The following is a 7716-nucleotide window of genomic DNA, read 5'->3' as shown; positions in this document are numbered from 1 at the left end:
GCCTCCTGCTCAGATTAACTACATGATATGTTTGGGCTTGAGGGAAGAAAGCAGTTGGGAAATGTTGACAGTCACAATTGTATCCAGTAGTACTGGTCATTTAGGACTTTACTCATGTTGGCGGGAAGGTAAGGAACCACTCTTACCAAAGGGATGATGAGAGTTTGTATAAACTTTACTGTTTCATTTTTTTTCTGTCATACCTCTTGGCCTCCCAGTCTGTCCCTGAATGTAAGGAACACACAGAGGCAGATACTGGCAGGCTGTATATTGCTTACTGTTTTTTCTAGACATAGAAAGTAACATAAAGATTTCTTTTCATTCTCATATTACTAGACATTTTAGGATTAATGGCAAATAATTATTCACTACAAAACATATAGTTTCTTGACTCATGAAAATTACTCATTAATTAAGACATTTTAAAAGTGGAACTATGTGTACCAGGAATCATGAAATTTATATGATGGCACAAGTTCTTCCTTTCCCTGTCCATAATGTATAGTATAATTACATGGACATCATTACAATGTGGCACATAATTACTGGTCACCCTGAGTACCACCCCATCAAGCACACACTTACAAAAGCCAGTTTGGTGTAGTGGTTAAGAGCACGGGACTCTAGTCTAGAGAACCAGGTTTGATTCCCCACTCCTCCACTTGAAGCCAGTTGGGTGACCTTTGGCTAGTCACTGCTCTCTGGAGCTCTCTCAGCCCCACCCACCTCACAGGGTGTTTTTTTGTGGGGATAATAATGCCATACTTTGTAAACTGCTCTGAGTAGGCATTAAGTTATCCTGAAGGGTGGTATATAAATTGAATGTTGATTTTGTTAAATACATAACTTTTTAATTGCAAGATGATCTCTGAGTATATAAGATTGTCTCCCCACTCCCACTGGTGAATCTTATCCAGCCCTTGTGTATCTTGAGCGAGGGAAATGGTTGCAAGTCAAAAATTCAACACAAAACAGTGTTCAGTTTTCAAGTTCTACAGAACGCAAAGCTTTCCTATTTCAAAAGTTGAACTTTAGCAACATGTTAGACAGAGTGATTAGAACTTCTTCCCATGCCAAGTTTACTGCTTGCAAGGGTTTTTTTCTTTATGGGTTAACATTGAACCCATGCCCCATTCCACCATATTATTGAGCTGCATACGTTGATCCAGCTTCACAGAACCTCCGCATCTTCACAATCTTAATACAATTGTCATGGACATTACGTGGTGTTTTAGCTATAAAAACTGTTATCTGTAGCATAGTGGTTAAATGGCTGGGCTCCAAGACAGCACTCTGCTGGTTTGACTCCAACTACTGCTATGAGCTCAGCAGGTGGCCTTGATTAAGCCACTCCTCTCAGCTCCAGCACCTCAGCTGTCTTGTAGGGACAATAATAACACTGATTTTGTTAACCATTCTGAGTACGGCACTCATCTGTCCAGAAGAGCAGTATATAAGCACATGGTTATTGTTGTTGCTGTTGTTATTTTATCTTGGTTTCATATTAATGATGAAATTATTGCAGTTTCTAAAGCGCTTCTTTGCCTTTTCCCTCCCATCTTAGATCCTAGATAGGTCCAGATGTCTTGAGAAGCCACCAGATTTGAAGACCCTCAACCCAGGGAAAATTAAGACACCAACAGTGTCCTATTATACCCACTGCCAGCGCCAGGGTCTCTGGCGCCTGCAGCAACCCCCCCCCCCCGCCATGGACTGCGAAATGACGTCATTGTGCAATGACGTCATCGCGCAGCGCATTCGCCAGCAGATGGCTGGGGTGGCAGGCGGAGGCTGCTCCATGCTCTGCACGCCACCCTGGCAGCGGCTTGTGGCTGCTGCGCCCGGCTGGGGGCGTGTGGTGGTGGCGGCGGCAGCGGCATGGGGCTGGCTGGCTGCAGCAGCTGCGGGCCAGCCACGCCAGCTCTGCAGTGGACGCCTCTGCCCCCGACACCCCCTCCAGCGCCTCTCCAGGGCCTGAGGCCACCACCTACCTGGCCTTTATGGGCGCACCGGCCCTGATTATACCCATTCCTGAAATAGGTGTCCCACTGGGGAATAATTTTCAGAAGAGCCGCAGGTGACATGTCAAAGTACCATATATGGCTCCCAAGCCACTGAATGAATATCAATGACTTAGAGTGTTGGATTAGATTATGAAAGATGGAAATTCCTATTCTCCCATGGAAGCTCACTAGGTGGCCTTGAGCCAGTTGCTCTGTCTCAGCCTCATCTTCCTTACATGGTTGTTGTGAGGATAAAATAGAGGGGCAAATGTTGAATAATAACCCCAGTGCCTTGGAGAAAGAGCAGGATAAATAAAGACAAAATAAATAAATAAATGCTATGCTGTCTGCAAGGATGTTGGGGAACATTGAGGGAAGCAACATAGCTGCTGTTTGCTAGTGTGTGAGTGCCTGTGTGTGTCTGTGAGGGATAGAGAGACAGAGAATGGCAGTAGCCGCTGCCCCTAAAATCTGTCACATTAGGCCACCACCTGACTGTAGAGGTAAGCTGGCCATTATTTCCTTATTCCTGTTCCAAATCACTGGCTGCTCTCTTGAGTTTTTCTTGAGTTTTAAAAAGCAGAATGGAGCCATACAGACTGGCTCAGGGGAGAGGGGTTATTTAACATTTTCCCTTCATACTTTTCCCCCACCTCAAATCCCTCAGCTGCTTTCTCTCCTCCTTTGAGAAAATATAAAAGTATATGTGGCTCCTCCTTTAAATCAATACCACCATGGCTGCATTCTATTTCTTTAAAAGAATCAGAAAAATGAATCACAGTCCACACCCAGTGGTATAGCTTGGCTTACCTCTGTGGAATACGTGAAAAGTCTCTTAGGAATGTTGTGTAATGCATAAAACAATGCCTGTGTAACTATTTTTCTGTCTATAATCCTATCTTTTTTATTGAAGAAAAAATCATTTAAAAGAAAGTTTATGTATTCGATATATATGTCTCTAAGTCTGGTCTGCTATTCATTTATAAATGACTACTGAGCCATGCATACCATTTCAACATCACTTTTATTTAAACACTTTAAGTTAAGAGTTTTACATTTTAAAGAGTCACACAAACTTTGTGCTTCTTACTCTAAACAAGAGGTTGTGAACTTTATTTCTAAACTGATTCTTTCAATATTTGGTTTAAAAAATCAGTAGCATCAGTCTGGTGTGAAAACCAATGTGAAAAACTTGTTTTAATATAATTAATGCATATTGCAACAATAACAAAAGAAACACTGGTTATTCTCTGCCATTTAGCTCCCAGTGGGTATTTTTTTTACCAAATAAGGTAATGCAGCTTTACTCTGTTTATAATAGAGACATGAAATATGATGCTTCAGATGGTTAGAGAAAACATATTTCATCTTTTCTTGCCCATTTCCAAGGTTCTCCCTCTAACATTTACAAATCTGGCTAGGATTCTTGGACTGATTTATAGAGATTCCCATTTTTTTCCCTTTTCAAAACGCTTTAATAAAGGTCCAAGTGAAAGAACAAAATATTAACTGAACTCATTAAAAAGACCCAAAGTGCAAATATATTTTGGTGAAACAATTTTGTAGCACTGTTCTTTTACTTGTTCCTGTAGTTATCATACTGGAGATTCTGCTGTTGCTTCTACCCTGGCATCAAGGAAGAAGTTGCTGGAATGGGGGGGGGGGGAAGAGGCAGCCAAGTTGCTGAACCTTGTTTTGTCAGGCCTTGATCATCCAAAATCTCACAAGACCTATAATTTGGCCTTGAGATCTTATCAGACTTGCAACAAGAAGCTGGAGTTAGGCCTGAAGGTCCTGTTTCTGCTTGTTAACCGTCAGCTGGTGAAGGAAGGCAATGTGAGAGAAGCAGCAAGTGACTGTCTACAAATGCTGAGCTAGTAGGTCTCTTTGAGGGCATCAGAGTGCTGTTTTGATCAGCACCAGAAAACAAGATAGAAGTGTTTTTAGTGTCTGGGTAGTGAGGGATGGATGGCACCATGGTATAGCCTTATCTTGTTAGATCTCAGAAGCTAAGCAGGATTGTTACTTGGAAGTCCAAGGAAGACTCTGCAGAAGAAAGCAGTGGCAAACGGCCTCTACTTTTTACTTTTCTAGAAAGCCCCCTCCTGAGTCGCCTTAAGTCAACACATACATAGTGAGAGATGGCTAGAATGTGCTTGGAGCATTTTTGTTTTAGAATAATAGTGACCAGGAGGGTACAAAATAACTTCATGAATGACAATAGAGTCAATATAAAGGAACAGAAAGATTCCTCCACTCCCTTTGAAATGGGTCACATAGTGAAATTGGTAGATGGCAGATTGAAGTGAAAAAAAAGTACTTCTTTACACTTTGTACTGTACTTATGGAATTTACTGCCACAAGATGCATCGATGGCTTGGTGACTTTAAAAGGGGATTAAAAAATGAATGGGGGGCGGGGATAAGTCTAGCAATGGCAGTAAATCATGACAGCTAAATGTAACTTCATATTCCAAGGCACACTGCCTCTGAACACAATTTTCTGTTGGTGAACAATTACAAGAGCTATTGTTTTCATGCCTGGCATGAAGGCTTTCTGGAAGCATCTGGTCACTTGCTATTGTAAATTGGATACACTCTATTTGTGTGCTCTTGGCCTGATCCTACAAGGTTCCCACAATCTCCTAACAAGTACTATATGATGCCACCCCCCACCCCATCATCTTATGCTGGGGAGAAGCACAATCAACTAATTACAAGTTCAACTGAAATTTTGATTTAGGGATACTTATTTTAAATAAATTCCGTATAGATTATTGGCTGGAAAACAACTTTCTAATATCAAATCTGATGGTTGTAGCAAAGTTTGTCTGCATTTGATGTTGGAAGAAGGCTTTAACCTTTTCATTAACAGATTGGCCATTAAAAGTTTTGGATCCACTGGAAATTGACATTTTGATAGTCAAAATAGGTAAAACAAATGGTGTTTGGTACACTATGGTACACTAGAAATGTTCTAGATAAATTAAATTATTTTACTGTCTTTTGGAGAATGTGAGCATACTTCTCTGGGCAGAAATCTGTTAATGTTGTTAAGATATTGTGGTATTTATTGGATATACTAAAAATGAAAAAGTGAATGTGGATTCTTTGTTGGAGCGTGTTAAAGTCTTATAGTAGTATATTGGTAGGTGGTTTGAGAGACTTGATACCAGCCTGAATCCTGATACAGAGGATGATAGTCTTCTACCTTTGCCATTTCCCATGGCAAATGAGCTGGATAACCCAAGGGCAGGAAGGAGGGGGATTGTACTGTTTTTTGGAAGCAGATTGGACTGCCTGGATCGAAAGATTTAAGATACTGGGTAGGGATGCGTTTAAAACTACTGAAACAAGGTCCACACAGAGCACCTCCAGTTCCAGTGTGGTAGGATCTGCCCACTGTATCTCAAGGTATGTAAGTCTGGCATTAGTCTTTCCTCAGCAGCCTTGGCCAAGCGGGATGTGGGGCTAGGGCTCTATGGCGAGGTGCATGCACAAGCATGGCAAGGTACACAGCAGTCAGTTATAGACGAACAAGTTGGTGGCCCTTGAATTCCTTTTAGACAAAGAAATCCACTCCATACCTAGTCCTTTACTGCTCTGAAAGCTGTGCACTGGGTTCAAGTTCATTGTCCTGTTTCTATAAGGGATTTTAATCACTACTAAGAAGATATGTAGCAGGACTGTGGCCGTTTTTCTGTTTCTCTGTTAGTCTTTTAATTCCTAAAATGGAACATACTGGGGCCATCTATTCTTCATGCTGCTAGTATGTGTAATAGCTAAACAATTTTTTAAAAAACAAAGCCACTTCAGAAAGAAAGAATTGAGAGTGTGGGGAAAGGAAGGGGCACTTAACTTTCTCCACCCATCATTTTTCTGTTCAAAATTTTTCTCCAAGGGGGATTTTCCCAGTGGGATTCAAAATGTTTTTTTGCTAGGTCAAAAACTCAGAAGGGTAGAAGCCAGTCTGGAATGGGGAAAGAGTAGGCAAGGAAATAGTTACCATTTATTCATATTTTTGTATATTAATATTAATTCATATTTTTGTATACTGCTTCATAATATATGAGTTTTCAAAAAAAACTAAAATCAAATACATTTATAAAAACATAAATGCATCACCAGAATAAAAGATTGATATAAAACAGCTGCAATAAAATGCAAATACAATATATATGTAGCAGAAAAGTATTAAAAGGATACTCAGACACCAGATAAAAAACATACCTCTGTGTTCTAAGCTCTTCCCTCCTGAACTGGCTTCATATTTTCTAAATGTGCACAGAAGTCTTGTTACAGCTGAAGGATTGTTTTCTCTTATATGAACTGGTCCGCCTGATTTATAGCATAATCTAGGTCCTCTTCTGGGCGCCCTCATCTTCATGGATTTGTCATAACTCTGGCTAGAGCCTTCTCTATGGTAGCATAATTCCATCTATGGAATACCCTCCACCAGTATAGCTCATACATGTGTTTAGTGTAGTTTGTCCCTTAATATTCTTGAAAATACCAAAAATGTTCATGAAAACTAACTAAGACCAGCCAATATTTATATAATATTTTTACTTATTTAGAAAATGATTTAAAGACATATATACTTATATAGACAGGCTGCCTCTCAAGTTCATGCACGCAAAATCAACATCCAAGGCTGTACTAAAGTGCTAGTGCATAGATACAATGAGCAATTTCACAAGTTCTATGAACTAAATTTAGTTCTATGAACTAAATAAATACAGTAGTAACAGATTCTTTAACAGTAGTAGACTTTTGTTTCTTCAAGGCAAAAATGCTGATTAATGTCGTTCACTGATCAGTGCACTAAGGTGCTAAGTCCATAGGAAGTCCAAATTTATGTAGAGTTCAGGGGTGCTGTAATGGGCTCTGAATAGTAATCCAGTCGAAACTGATCATCTGATGAGTGGACTGGTTCTTTTCAATCCCGTTTCCGTTCTTTGTCAAAGATGGCAGAGCAAGATAAAGAAGCTGATGACCATCCAATTTGTAAACAATTATATATCCTTTCTTATACAGAGAACTTAAAAGCCGATGTTTTAATGTTCATGAACATTTTTGGTGTTTTCATTTTCTCGTGATACTCTCTGTGCCTTAATATTCTTGTGCAGTATCTATGTGCTAAAGCAAGAAATGGGGCAGACACTGATTCATGATCCAGAGTCCTGGCAATATTCTGTGGGCTTCTTGGGTAGTGTAATGAGCCCCAAGAATGAACTGCAAATTACTTCACCAGTTTGTTGGACAAGGGAAGGTAAACATGAAACGATGGGATTTAAACATTGTGCATCATAAAAATAGCATGATATATCCACATTTATTGTCTGGGATTTTCTAAGCTCAACAAGATTTTAAACAAAGTTTTAAAAAAATTAGGCACTCCGGCTCATGGAACTAATTGAGTTTCCTTGCAGATTTAGGACCAAAGCTTTATGGCAGTAAGCCCCTATAAGGCAGAGATTTTAAAAAGATGACTCTGAGTGTTTTCAAAGCTAAACATTCTCACAGATCATTATGTCAGCATCTGAGCCACTATGATATGGGTATGGTAGCTGGATTGTATGTTGAAAAACCAGCATTCTTCATTTACTCATATCCACAAGAGAGTGAGAGATACTTCCCAGTGGTACAATATTGGACTGATGAGGTAGGTGTGTAGTAGGACCAGTTGCATGTGTCTTTCATGGTAAATGGAT

The sequence above is a fragment of the Eublepharis macularius genome, chromosome 2 (assembly GCF_028583425.1).
Source record: "Eublepharis macularius isolate TG4126 chromosome 2, MPM_Emac_v1.0, whole genome shotgun sequence".
Lineage (NCBI taxonomy): Eukaryota > Metazoa > Chordata > Lepidosauria > Squamata > Eublepharidae > Eublepharis > Eublepharis macularius.
Note: the sequence above shows the minus strand (reverse complement) of the source record.